The following is a 15,273-nucleotide window of genomic DNA, read 5'->3' as shown; positions in this document are numbered from 1 at the left end:
AACCGATATCACCAGTAGAAAATTAACTTCCATCCCATTTCCATTTTACAGTCTTCAACGCAAATTCATTTGCGAGGAATCTAATAACCTAACCTAACCGAGCGACCGAGAAATATGTATTAACATAATATTCGAATAACTCCAATACCATGACCGTAGCGATTACAATTCTAATAACAAAGCAATCTCTCTATAGATATACATATATAAGATGTCGACGGCGCCGTCTCGTCGTAAGTTTATAAGCCTAAAATGGCTGAATGAGAAAAATATTTTGGACTTCTTGCTGCCCGTGCCTTTTGTAACAATCTATGGATCCCTAAGAAAGAGGATAAGATGAATTTTGCAACGAAAGGGATCTTTAAAGTTTTCTGTTTCCCAAACCCAAAAACATCTACACGGAGTTTAATCGCTGATATATTATAAGCAACCTTTAAATTAATAACAAATACGCACAATTAATAAGCACCTAACCTTAAGGGCAAGCCGTGCGCAATATCTTTAAAATTTCGTCAGCCCTTCAAGCCCCTGTCATTAGGCCTACGTGCAAGAATTTATCGGCCGGTCGGGTTTCTCCTAACACTCGTATGCTATTCTCATTAAGCGTTCCTCGCTTCCAATAAATGTTCTCACTATAACCGTATTGAATATCGTGTAGTGAGGAATTAATAGGGTTAATGTGTCATGTGCTTGAAACATTATTGTGGCTGTTTTGATTTTAGTGTAGGACGTGATTATTATATTAATTTGTAGAGATTTTATATTATATATTATTTATATTATATATATACTCTGTTTCAGACCACCAAACAGCAGTGTCCTATAAAAACCAAATACTGAAAGGAAAACTAACCACTTTTCTGTGATCCTCGAAAATTAATATCCCCGCAGCCATTCCACGTTGGAACCATTCGTCTCGCAAAAACATACTTTTTGAACTTTTTCAACAAACGTTTGGCACAGAATTTTTTAATCGTCCATGTAAAAGTGACCACTTTCAAATTCGCTGGTGATTTTAGTACGTTCTATATTTTTTTCTCTCACTCCATCATGTTTTTGTAGATTCCTGAATTCATATTTTTTTTGACACTTACCTGTAGGTTTAAAATTCTCTTTTATTTTGTCTGTTACTAAAACAGTTATAGTAAAATTCACGGGTTATTAGATTCTTTATGATTTCAAAATACATATTTTCTACGTCCATAATAATACCCAACACATTGAGTGCTAAGTATAGGGGTATCATTAGCCAGATGCTTTTGTGGTGAAGCTCATATTTATGAGATTTCATGCGGTTGCCGGCTCGTGAATGATGAATTGTCTTCCGTTATATAATATTCTGATATGTGGTCATAATCTCTTAGGAGATTTCCGCACTTTCTCCGAATCAATTTTAATGTTTACTTACTTAATGTTATAATAGATCCCCCATTAATGTGCCCTTACTTATTGCTGAGTCAAAAAATAAGTATTTTTGAGAACATACAAAACCTATATACCTTTTTGTACATACCTAGATCTGTATAAGCTTTCCACTAAAAATGACTCAAAAGTAACACAACAAAATCACAATCTTTCATACACGACATTGTCAGATTTCATATTTGAAACCTTAGCCTTGTCAAAGAATTACGAGTGTAATATTTTCGAAATCCCATTAGTTTAACTTTTGAATGCATGAACAGACATCGTGTCATTTGAAACTTTAAAACATAATCCCAAATTGAATTTATTTCGGTAGAAATAAGATTGGTACTCTGATATGTCTGAAAGCTTTTTTTACTTTCAACTTTTCATAACCTTTATCTTTTATATTTATCTGCTGTTGATCTTTTTCATCATCTTTTTATTCAAATGCTTGTTTGGAATTCATAAAACTATGATTTACAGAGAGTTTTTCAGCTGTATCAGTTAATTTTTCATTCTCAACTTTTACTGGTAGAGTTTTATTGAACTTTCTATGCGTATTCTATTCTAACAAAATGTTGGTGGTTCCAAAATGGCTGGCTTTGTGTGGTTTAGTGTCATTTATTATATCCTATTCTGCGTTGTCTTACCCGTCATTCCGTCATGTCGCTAATTGCTGTGACTGATTTTATTAAGCTTGTGCTTCGTAATTTATTTTGTTTTATCACGTCATTACCTTCAGTTCCAATCAATAAACCTTATGTTATCTATCTTTCAGTGTTATAGCCAGGCCAATTTTGGGAATATTAGAATATTATACCTAAATGATTTAATTTCTCAGTCTATACTAAATCATGCTCCTACTTGTCAATCCCATCCACCGTCAAACCGTTTATATCTCTCAAAGTTTCAGACATAAAGTAAAACCATTATTTCTGATTAATGACCAGTACTTCAGATAACGAATGTAATGATTCAGATATAAATGAATTGATTGACATTACTGTAATGGACTTATTTGTTCGTTTAACCGTTGTGAAATGAGATCATATTTTATTGGTTGCAAATCCTGCAATGTATCTGAAACGTTAATTAATTGTTGATACAAAGAGGTTTGTTAATGTAACAAAAGTGTACGTAGATAATTACCCTATTATTGGCAATGCTGATAGATTAATTGGATTTGAGAAGGCTGCTAATGGCCTGAATAGAGATAGAACTATCGAACCTCAATGACGATGTATTTGAGGTAATGGAATTATAACTCACGTCACTGTATTTTCGAGTGATTCTCTGGAACATCCGGTGAAAACACGTCACTGAAAGGTGAATGAAGTAGTAATCCTAAAACAATAGGTTCAGAAATAATATCCTCATTCAACCCCTTTCGACTGCAAGTAGGTTATGGCGGATGAAAAGCAGTATTGTGGCGGTTAGTCTTTCGAATCATCGTGATTGATAATTATCTCTTATTTCCCGTGTTTTCCTTTCATAACTTTCCAATAATAGAAGGTATACAATGAGGGAGCTGACAAAGGTATGCTGCCTGGATGCTCTTATTGTACTATGAGTGGTTCCCAATTACTGGTTGCCATGGAAACACCGATGCGTGAGTATTTTATCCTTTGTTAAAGGGTATGCAAAGTATTTCCTATTCAGGAAGAATGTTGCTTGTATCTAGACACACGGCAGTGTGTCCGCCAAGTTCGAGCAAAAAAGGCGACACACCGGCCGTGGGTTATATTACACGAACCATTTCGGGCCAAATTCGACCCCCCTGTAACTCAAAATCTATTTTATTTACGCATATCAAATTTCTAGTATCTGTTGAGACCCCCTCACTTATCTAAAATACAAAATTTCATTAATATACCTATTGTAGGTCTTGAGATATTGACGTCAGAAAATCGCTATTTTTACTATACACTTATTCACTGATTCACTGACTCACTCATCAAAAACCTAGACCACTTCCAATGGTCGTATTGACTTGAAATTTGGCATGGAGGTAGGTCTTTATGTCAAGGTAAAGGGAAAAATCTGGAAATGGCCAAGTGTGAGTCGGTTTCAAAATAATGAAGGTGTTTTATACCCGGTGTAAATTTATACCCCTAAGGAACTAAAACGAACTAAATTTATCTATATTTATATAATATATCTTCGAATGGTACAAAGGTTTGTATTTAGTCAAAGTAAAGTAAAAATCTGAAAACGGCCAAGTGTGAATCACTTTCGAAAATAACGAATGTGTAACTTTGATCCACGAACATAATATATGATAACATGTCATGTCAGTCAGTTGGTAAATCTAGTCATAGTTAATCTAGTTCATTTCTTTGTAAGAAACATAGTGCATGTAAAAAAATCTAAAAGATAGTATAAATGAGACATTTCTTTAACTAACTTCATCATAAGAAAAAAATAAAATAAACAACCTTACAAAAATAAATGAAATCCCACCCAAAACAAAAATGTGAAAGACTGCCAAGTTCGATAATATGGCAATGCTTCGCCTATAAAAGAAGTGAGATCTGAATAAGTACCAAGTTCCATACACATACCTCAGTTAAAAATAGTTACTTTTTAATGATGATTACTTGGCAAGTTTTAATAGAAAATTAAATACTTGATTCATTGCGTTTAGTAGGTTTATAACAAGGTGTATGAAAACTTGCCAAGTAACATCATTAAAAAGTAACTATTTTTAACTGAGGTATGTGTATGGAACTTGGTACTTATTCAGATCTCACTTCTTTTATAGGCGAAGCATTCCCATATTATCGAACTTGGCAGTCTTTCACATTTTTGTTTTGGGTGGGTTGGTATTAAGTGCACATTATGATCAGCAATCTTGATAGAATCGAACCAAATGTACCGTAAACGACTTTAAAAATTGCTTTTTATGTGTGTGACTTTCTCTGAGACTCCTTTCACTCCCACCTTTGTCTTTATTCTGTCAATTCGCAATCAATTTAATACGAATTAATGAATCAATTACAGTATACTCATTAATGTTTGTCGGTATTAAAATTCCAAGAATTTTGCAGTATTACTGAAATTGCTGTCATTTCATTGTGACTATCGAAACCAGGGTCTTGTAACCTTTCCAGTATGGACCCAATACATATTCTATTGAAACAGGAATTCGCGGTATTTACACGGCCCCTTTCTATCGTGTATCCGTTTTCTATTAAATAACTAAATTAGATTTTGTTTGTTCAATGTTTGTAGTTTAGAATTTTGGGTGAAACGTGATGATCCTTTATTTGAATTCTTGTAACAATTTTATTGTTAAACGGTGCCGCCTCCTAGAATTCCTTCTCTTTATGGATTAGATATAAGATGAGAAAGGTTCATTTTAAGTGATATATATTTTACAAAGTTTGAAATAAACTGCAAAAATGGATTAGATATACATACTCGTGAGATGAGAATTCATGTCAGATGAGTAGATATTTTAAAAGACGTAAATAAAAAAAATAATCTTTGCGTTATTTTTAGCGTGTTTCTGTAGGCAACAAAATCTAGAGAGGTAACAAAATTCAAATAAACTATCGTTATCAGCATCAAGTACCTTTACGAGTAAGTAAATACGTATAGTTTACTCAAGATGTTTATAAAGCACACATTTTCGATCAATTGATGCTACGTAGGTGTAGGTCTAACTACCTAACAAGGGATATAGTCAATAGGCTTCCCATTTTATGAAGTGTTTCAAAATTAAGACCTTAAGAAGGAAAACCTTTTGAAGGAAGAAGTTCTTATGCTACTTAAACATAAGACCTTTTAATGCCATTTACACAAATAAAATAAACTTATAAGAAAAACGTAGGTGCCTTGTAAGTAAATCCTTCATAAATCTTCTATATGTTATCATATGATATTATCTACATCGCCTGTCGTTGTTCATCTCCTAATTGCACTTGTTGCATGGCTGAAAGACTTGCTTTGTTTTGTGGTAGCCAATTAGCTAAATGATAGTGTTACTCATTAGCTATTGTGTTTAGATAATACCTATTAAAGTGATAGTATATATTGATGCATGAATATGGTTTCAGACTGATCATCTTTCTGTATTGTTGAAACTGTTGGCTGATTCTCCTTCTCACTATTATCGTTCTTAATTGTTAAATAGCTCTCTATATTTTCTTCATAAAAACCCTTCCATATTGATACACATGAAAAAAACTGAAAAACTTTAATGACTACATATTTTTTCCTAAAGAAAAATTTCTACATTGACACACAAAAACACACAAAAAGAAAACTTTATTTACTATCTAATAATTTTTTACAACAAGAAGTTCGTGTGAACATGAAAATTGGTTGAATTATATCCTTACGTTCAACCGCTCGGTGTAAATGAATTGGCATAAAAATTCCAAGTTATCCATCAAAAGTCCGTTCCAATACCACAAGACTAAGTATCACGTATATATCTAAGTTGGTAAATAGGTCAGCACTACTTCTTCCTTCGACTTTGACTGATCGTATAGCCAAAAGTTGTTGCACTTAAGTTTAAAAAATGTTCTAGCAAACTAGTGAGCGTATTAGGTTAAGAGAGGAATAGTAAGAAATTAAAGCTATTAGTTTAAACAACAAAAAATATTTTAAGTTTTTTTCTTTTTGGAGCAGGTGGGCGTTTGGTCTAATGGTTCCTGAAACCTTTTATAAAGAAACCTATCATCTTTTCAATTAAATCTTTCTTAAAAGAGTTTGGAAAGTTTTCTAGAAATATCTATGGAGGCTTAGGTAAGAATCGTTACATTTATTTCTAGATAGTTTTACAAGAGTATCCATTTCATGATTAAATTGTTCAGATTCCTGTTAGCTGTACGCCGCGATTTCACTTGCGTTCTAAGAGAACTTCATGCATTTTCTTTAATAGTAGGCAATTAATGTCTCCAGTCATCCACCTGCCCGCTAGGTTTTATCTAAATCGGTTTAGTCTTCATAATATCGCTGACTAAAAAAATAAAAGCTAAATGCACGTCATAAACTACCAAAAATACCATCCTATCCATGCTAGGTAATGAGTTAAAATTTACGACACCAGTAAAAAATAAGTCTCCATAATTCGTATACAATGTAATTTATTTTTGTTGACCTTATAATCCTAACAGTCGCGGATCACAGGGTTTTATGACAATCGTTGGTATTCAGCTGTAAGAAGTCCGCATAAATAAAATTGCTTAGTCTTCGAACAATCAAAAAGGTCGAGGTTAACAGGTTTAAATTATTCTGAGCAATGCTTGAATTGTGATTAAAGTTTTATTGTACCTTCTGTTTCATTTGAATGAATTTGTTATCTGTAATTATTTCGTATTTTTGGCTAAAACTACGTTTCTTAATTTTACTATAAATCTTGCTATAAGTTTGTATGACTTTTCGAATGAGTTACAGAGATTTTAGTCTTTAGTGTTGGTACTGAAAAAGACCATACACTATAAGAATCTGACAAACCGCGTGGTTTTACGGTGGTTCTAACATCGCTCAAAAAAGTCTTATAGGAAGTACATAGAAATAAATTGACCCAAAACAAAACAAGCTCCCAAAAATGAAGCAATAACAAAATCCTATTAATGAATGAACAGAGAGTATGAATCATTCACTCGTTCACTTCACACGTGGGAGCACTGCACAAGTTAAACAAAACCGGGCCTCGTGGTGATGGCTTGAATGATTTATTATTATTGAGTGCGAACGAACGGAAACTACTGCGGAGGTATGAAGTTATTATGCAGTTCCGCTTTTAAAAGTTTATAGCTTTCAATCGTGGTTAGACTTTAGTTTATAGTTCATGATTGGTGAGTCAGTTACTGTCAATAGAGGATAGTCAATAAACGTTGCCGAAAATAGACTGGAAGTGTTCATCATTGAGGAATTGTTCGTGGTCATGCGGTCCTCTGAACAACCAAAATGACTCACAATTTTAGCGTCATAATACTCCTTAAAATTAAAGACTGGCTTCGCTGACTAACATGTTTTATACATCACAAGCTATTCTCATGTGGTTTATACGCATACGAGAGAAAGGGACAGACGCTATGACACAGCTGTGCGTGAAATAAATCCTTCACTTAAACTGAACACCGAAAATACCCCGCAAAAGTTTAAAGAGCGTAACAATGTTGTCTTTTAAAATTATCACATAGCAACGGAAGGGTTATAACATTTGCGGTCCCGGGGTCCTTTTGACCAAACTTCAAATATCCTTGGTTGGCAGGAAAATTATTCAAAAGCTTACGCTGTACCTTCTAGTTTCGTGTTTACTGACCGTAATTTATCTACATCGTACTCGTACAAGTGTTGGGGGTATCTATCCTATTTTCCTTGGAAGTTGTTTGTTCTTGGGTTCACCTTCATCAGCTATTCTTGTTTCAAACTCTTGGAGATTACCAGCAGTGCTTGCAAACTGTTGCGTTTGCTAATAAACGTGTCCTAACATGTTATACTGCGAGTCTGTGATGTTAAGATTTTGTAGTGCAAGCTTTAAAGTCATGTAGCACTTCGTAGTTGGAGTAATTTTAGCGATATACTGTGTGAAACGTGTACACTTTGTAAGTTAGTTAGAGGTTTGACTGCATTAGCTGGAATATTTGAAATAGTAACAGTGGGACATTAATTTCAGCAATTTGAAAAGCATACATGACTAATTAAAAATAGGCCACCACAATGTTTTCAGGTTCCCGTTTTCATACATTGTGCGACCATTCCACGTACTATTCAAAATAATTAATTGACACAATTATGTTAATTGCTGAAATAATCTGGTTTATACGCCACATAATACCGGATTTACCGGACTAGCCCGTAAACATTCACGGTGAGATAGGCACATGTAATATGAAAAATCATTTAAAATATACGTATGACGTAAATGTGAAATTATTCATAAAATGACACTTATCTGGTCCTTTGTGGCTACTTAACTTAATCACAGGCGTCGAAGGACCAGTAAAATGCTAAATGTTCGCAGTAAAAAGTAATATACGGTCCCAATGGTGGGAAACTTGTGTGTAAGAACTCCGCTAGTTTCCGCGTGTGTCTCTGAATATTCATGTTTATTACGAAATTTAATTAAAGGGAGTTTGGTCTTTGGTCCTTTAGTTGTTTAACTTGTTGGTCCTTTACCTCAAATGTTGCTAGTGACAAATAAGATAAGTATTTTTAATCGTGTAAGTAATACTCTGTGCTCGCATACTTTTATATACATAATAGACTCTCGATACCACCATTCCCAACTGTACTTGGCTTTTATTGTTTTTGACTCCTATTCGAGCTTTTATCCTGTTAGACACTTTTTTCTTTAAAATTATTATTTCAATTGTTTCATAACACAGAACAGTTTCTATTGGATCGTTCAAAAGATCTGTTACAGCAGAGTCAACAAATAAATTGAGCGCGATTCACCCGGTGGACTGTTCCGACACTTTTATTTCTTACATTTTCACAATCGCCGACTTCGCGTTTATAGGGAAACGTCGCGTGTCGACATCCTTATCCTATTTTAATGATCCGGATATTTTTAAGGATATCTCCGCTTTATTTTAACGGCTTTGAAGTTTTTAAATCCGTTTTGCGACTTTTCGGTTTTGTTACTTTATTAATGTCATAAGTAAGTTTGAAGATCCTTTTTTCTCGTGATTTCCTACTAAACTGTTTTGATTAAGAGATTTTAATTGAGATTCATTGGAAACTTCGGTCATGGTATTTTTTTTGCAATAAATAATATTCTACGTTCAAAGTATTTCTACCATGATAGTTCAGTCAAGCAAAGGGTAAGTAACTTACTATCCTCAGTTTATGGATTATGGAGAGGTGCCAACGTGTGCCAACAATCTTTATACGTCTTCTGTGAGGAAATAGCAATGAACTGTACAAGTTAACCGAATGTAACTTTGAGGCTGCGATTGCTGAAGTTAGTCTTTTGTTTTATTTGCTAGCACTGGCTTTAAATAATTCTGTACTTAAAACGTTCTCTTTTTGAATTATTTATTTTTTTTGGTGTGTTAGTATACCTATCGTCCTTTGATCAGAATGTCGTAAGTGTCATCTGTCTAAAGATATGTAGGTACGTTAAATAAAAAAGGTATAACAATACATTCGTACACAGATCAGTTCAAAAGTAATTAGAACAACCTAACCTTATCTCGAAAATAATTTTCGCAGAGAACCTCGATTATATTCAATATACAGGATAAAAAAGCTTTTCAATCTTTCGATAAGTGGTATGAATTTAGATGGTATCGGATTTCGAAAGGTGGCCTGACCTCCGCCGCGGGCCATTCCGATAGCAAGTAATAGAATCATGAACTCGATTTTATCGGTTAATCAACTCAATATGAGCGTACGGCAAATCCCTTGAGAATCATAAATTTTATTTTCAGTATTTTTCTTTTTATTTACGCGTTGTTTGTAAAAAAACACAAAAATATTGATAAAAGAATATGCTTGTTCGCTTCTTAGAAAACTACTTCTTGCTTTTGCGACTTTTATTTCATATCTTGTTTGCCAGGTCTAAATGTATCTTTGATATTATGCATATCATAAAATTGTCTCGTCCTTTAAAATAGAGCAGAAAAACTGAAAAGAAAAAGCAAAGTAATAAATATTTTGGCTTGAATTGCAATCATGCAGGTCCTTCCAACACTACATAATAGCTATTTCTTTACCTCTCCTATTTGTCAGTTTACTTCAGTACAAACAGGCACGTACTTGTCGTTTTCGACGAACACTGGGTTCGTATTTACCAACGCCCACAACATAGTGCTTTGATCAAAATAATATCAAATACCCAACTTCGTAAATAACGATCGTCTGTCAAAGAAAAGGCAACATAATATAACTAGAAATTTCACCATGTTCAAAAACTTTTAGGTGCTTTAATAACTCGTTGAAAATTTTATGATTAATAAAGGCAGACTGTACATATTTAAATAAGCGTTTTAACGTGAATTTAAAGTAAGTATATGGTTTAAGTTTAAAATTAAAGTTACATTTAGGTAAGTCACATATTTTTCTACGATAAAAAGCATCAATCAATTTTGACTGTGAAAGGTCGTGTGGATCAAATTGCTGATCGCGATAAGACCACCAAACGTTGCGATATTTACTACATAATACTAGTTTTTAAACCTTTATTGTTGCATAATAACGCCTATTCTCCATGTTTTCTGAAATATTTAAAGGGCTACATAACTGTTGCATGACAGCGGCCGTCAGGCAATTTTGAGAAAACTGACACCTGTTAGGAGAGAAAGACCGTCCAACCCACGCTATAAGAACAATAATGTAGTAAATTTTTCATTTTATCGCTTATCCACTGCATTAAGACTGTAAAATACAAAATAAAATGTACACTGTATTGTAATATTTTTCAATACCCATCACTTATTTTCCTCAACATCAGTATTCAAAGCAAATTCTTGTAATCCCGCTATCGGGTCCACGATTATAATATCGGATTACCACTGGGTATTTTCTAATAACGCGTCAGATACCAACACTCGTCAATTACTCTCGTTTGATAAGTGGGGATGGTATTACAGACAATAAATTTGTACTGTCCAAATAAATAGTGACTATAAAACACTTTATAGGTACTGTAAATAAAGCTAGTTTATTCCTGCTTGTATTGGAACGGAACTGAATTGAATTGATGAGAGGAAACGACAGCTTTGAAATTCCTTTTAGGATTCTTAGGAACAAACTTCGCATCTGCAGAAGTGGACTAATGCTTAGTTTAGAACACATATATTAGATGCATATTGACAGCATTTAATTGTGAACAAAATGCAATGCAATGAAGCTAGGCAAGCTTTTAAATTAACTGTTCATGAGAACGCGGTTGTGGTCTACCTTAAGTGATTAAGATTTGGTGATGATGATACTTAAAAGCGTTCATAAGAAAATCTATGATTAGTGCGGTTACTGGACTGAAACTTTTTATCTTGCACTAAATTATACAAGTATGGAACCCAATCTTCTCGACCAACACTATACTAGCATTACCATCACTCGCCAACGTATTTCAACTTACGGCAGAATGTATGACCACTGTATATTTTATCACAGTACGCAAAACATGTTCATCCTGGCACTGAGCCATTTCGAGTTGTGACCAGAAGTCATATAAATGTGTCCACTGTGCTATTAGTCCTACTATACGCTAAGGGGCTAAGAGTATAATATTTATGAACTCGAGAAAACATGTAACATTTTGATTGAGACCTTCTGTTTCAGGCTGCGGGATTGTTCGTAAGAGTTACCGCGGCCCTGGTACATAAAAGACTTACGAAGGAACACGATGGATTTTTTTGTCAGTAAAAGTCTGACAGGGAGTGTCAGACTTTCACCACACCTCACCCACAGAAGGAGGGGTCATTTGATGATTTTTGCCATCGATAAAAAAGACCTTCTGATTCTTGAAAATCAAGATAAGCTAGATTTCTAGCCCCTTGATTGCTACTGAGAAAAGAAAACTAATTTTCGTATATATCAAATGTCAAACCTCACAAAACTTCGCCAATTTTGATATCATGTTATTTCTGAAGTAATTTGAGTTGATATGTCTATCCTAGAAGCGGTATAATTTAGTAGCAAAGCTGCTGATAATGATACGTTTCTCATCAGTGGGCGTATTAGTGGCGTACTTGAAATAGAAGACGCTTGACGCTTTCATTAAGGGTAGGCGTTGTGTGGGAACGACTGTAGGTTTGCGCTAAGATAAAAATTGCTAAAAATATTGTATCCGTTTTCTAATTTAGGTTGAAGAAGGAAAATAATCTTAAGTCTTCTGTTAATAGAGGATTTGCTTTTCTTTTTAATTTCATTGGAAAACTATTAATATTATTTGTTGCTAGAGAGTATTTTGTGAATTTTTCGATCGTCTACCTGTTGCCGTTATAGAGCAACATTTTCCTGTGTTACTAAGAAAAAAATGTTCTATGAGAGGGAAGGCCCCTGAAATTTCTATTTTATTAACGCTTTCGGTAGTTTTTGTTATAGTGACAACAAAACTACATCACTTTTCAACTATACAACTGTCTAGTCGATAAGAAACAATCTAGTGAGAGACAGATAGCGAAATCTTAGAACTGGGGTCCAGTTTTACCCTTTGGTACGGAAACCTAAAAATAAATCAATTTAACTCTGGTTAATGAAGTGTAAAATAATATTAAACGAAACGGGCAGACCCTAAATGTCCATTAAAAATTAAAAAAATTTTCTTGTCCATTCGCCCTCTTGGCTAGACATCGGACGTAGGCGTGAAGCCAATACAATTTTAATTAAGGGACTAATAAAGTAACAAAGCGAAAAGGACCCCAGCAAATGAAGGCTATTTTAGGAACAAGCAGAAACTAGCTAAAATCTTTTACCAATGTCTCTTTGCTCCCTTCAAAACCAGCATTGAATAGATTCTAATAGAACTTTTACTGGCATCTTTGTGCGTTACAAAATAGCTTCTATTGTATACAAAATTGAGTATCTTCTTCTTTGACCTCAAATAGAATATGTGAAGTAGTACATAGCAAAGAAACTTTGTTGACTTAGGAGCACCTTTGCGAATGGGAAATAATTCAAATACAAGTCAATTCAAATAAAACTTTCATGGTAATAAGGGTGTGCGGAAATAGTAGTGTATAGGTACATTTCAATACTTTAGTGTTTACTATTCAAAAGTCCTGGTTTGTTGAAAGGCTATGATATACCTATTATACCTATACCCCAAAAGGAATCAACTGCCATTTTTTAATTTGTACACTCAGTGGTTTACTCGTGGTGGCGTAGTGGGCAAAGAACCTACCTCTCGAGTATGAGGGCGCGGGTTCGATTCCAGGTCAGGCAAGTACCAATGCAACTTTTCTAAGTTTGTATGTACTTTCTAAGTATATCTTAGACACCAATGACTGTGTTTCGGATGGCACGTTAAACTGTAGGTCCCGGCTGTCATTGAACATCCTTGGCAGTCGTTACGGGTAGTCAGAAGCCAGTAAATCTGACACCAGTCTAACCAAGGGGTATTGGGTTGCCCAGGAAACTGGGTTGAGGAGGTCAGGCAGGGCAGTCGCTCCTTGTAAAGCACTGGTACTCAGCTACATCCGGTTAGACTGGAAGCCGACCCCAACATAGTTTGGGAAAAAGGCTCGGAGGATGATGATGATGGTTTACTCCGTGTTTAATCAATCAGGATAAGTCTACATGTTTAGATTACAACTACAGACTGAATTAATGAGCCGATAAAGATCTGGAATTTAGATTAAAACATTTTGATTAATGGGTAAAGTGGTCTAAGCTTGAAGTTAGTGCTTAAACTTTGCCTTATTGAGCGTGGGAGGGCTTTGATCACACACTGGGTATTAATAAAGGGATAACTTTTAGTCCTTAATTTGAGCAACAAATTGCTTGTAACATGAAGTAGAAACAGGATTTTATTTTATGTATTCCTTTATATTCCTCCAATAAGAAGTTTAATTACCAGCCCCGAGGCTAATCTATAACATGTCTAATTAATTATTACTGAAATTCTGAAAATTGACACAGCAATAAAAATATTGAAAGAATCGATTGCATAATCACATCAAAAACAGAAAAATAATCGTCCTGTTTGTGTATTTGTCTTGTTTCTATTTTGAATTACAAAAGACCTAAATACCCATAACTGCCAATAAATCAAGGAACAGCTCTTTAAGTACAGTATTCAAAGAACGAGAAGGTAACTAGAACACATTAAACCTTCGTTTTACTACAAAGCTTTTTACTACGAAGGTTAGAAGAACAAAGGTATGCTATACATACACAGATGTAGTGAGAAACATGCCTGTAGTAAGACGATAGTGGGCGATCATATCGCGTCTTGGCATTACGAGGCAATCTGGCCTTTGGGGTTCGGGTACTGCCATGGACGTAAGCGGAGCGAGTAAGACTTTTTCGGTCCTTTATTCGACTAAAAGGACCAAAGTGATGACGCTTGTGAAGTGTACCTACAATTATTAATTAAATATAAATAAGGTGTTGAATATAAATCAACGTTGTGCTATCAGGCTTTTAGTATAATTAGCCCACACCTGCACTATAAATTATTCTTACAACGCGTGGTACGTGTTAAATCCTTTATCTAATTAAATTTTCATATTAAAATAACACGTTCTAGCATTATTAATACTATTTAACCCTAGAGCAGAATTATTTTAGTACAATTCTAGGCACTACATTATGTGAAATTGAAATTATTTTAATTAAAGCTCCGTTTTCATTTGGTGTTATTCTAAAGCTGAATTGGTTTTGTTCGGTGCAAATATTATACGTATGCAAATAATTGTTTGAAGATGAGATCTTCATGTAAGTTAGGCAGCATCTGAAGCGTGTGGGAACGAGGGCTGGTTAGTTTCAAACAATTGAGAGTTGCAGTTTCGGTTGGATAAGTTAATTAAAACGATTTTGGTAATTTTGTTCAAACATCTGAATAATTTTAAGTTGTAGAGATTATCCAGATAGATAAATTGAACACAAATTCTTTTTTAATGTAGTTGCTACAGATTTAGTTTTCTTTTTTAATTGTGAAGAACTCAATGCATAACAATATTATTACATTAATTACCATTAATTACTGCATTATATTTATCAAAAATCTAAAAATATTACTAAAAAAAACATGGAAAAAATACTTTTTTTTCTTTTTTTATTCCGCTTTTCTCAGCACCCTATCGCAGCCTAACGCGGCATTCTATTGATGTACATTTTTATTACGGAATGATTTGCAGATGTACCAACGTATAGACAGACATATTTACATCCCAGCTAGTAGTGAGCCAGTACAAAATTTCCGTACTTCTTTTGTTTTGACTTCTTTTATTCCAGTTT

The sequence above is a fragment of the Helicoverpa armigera genome, chromosome 14, assembly GCF_030705265.1.
Source record: "Helicoverpa armigera isolate CAAS_96S chromosome 14, ASM3070526v1, whole genome shotgun sequence".
In the NCBI taxonomy this organism is placed as follows: Eukaryota; Metazoa; Arthropoda; class Insecta; order Lepidoptera; family Noctuidae; genus Helicoverpa; species Helicoverpa armigera.
The sequence above is the reverse complement of the archived record's forward strand: the minus strand, read 5'-3'. Positions refer to the sequence as shown.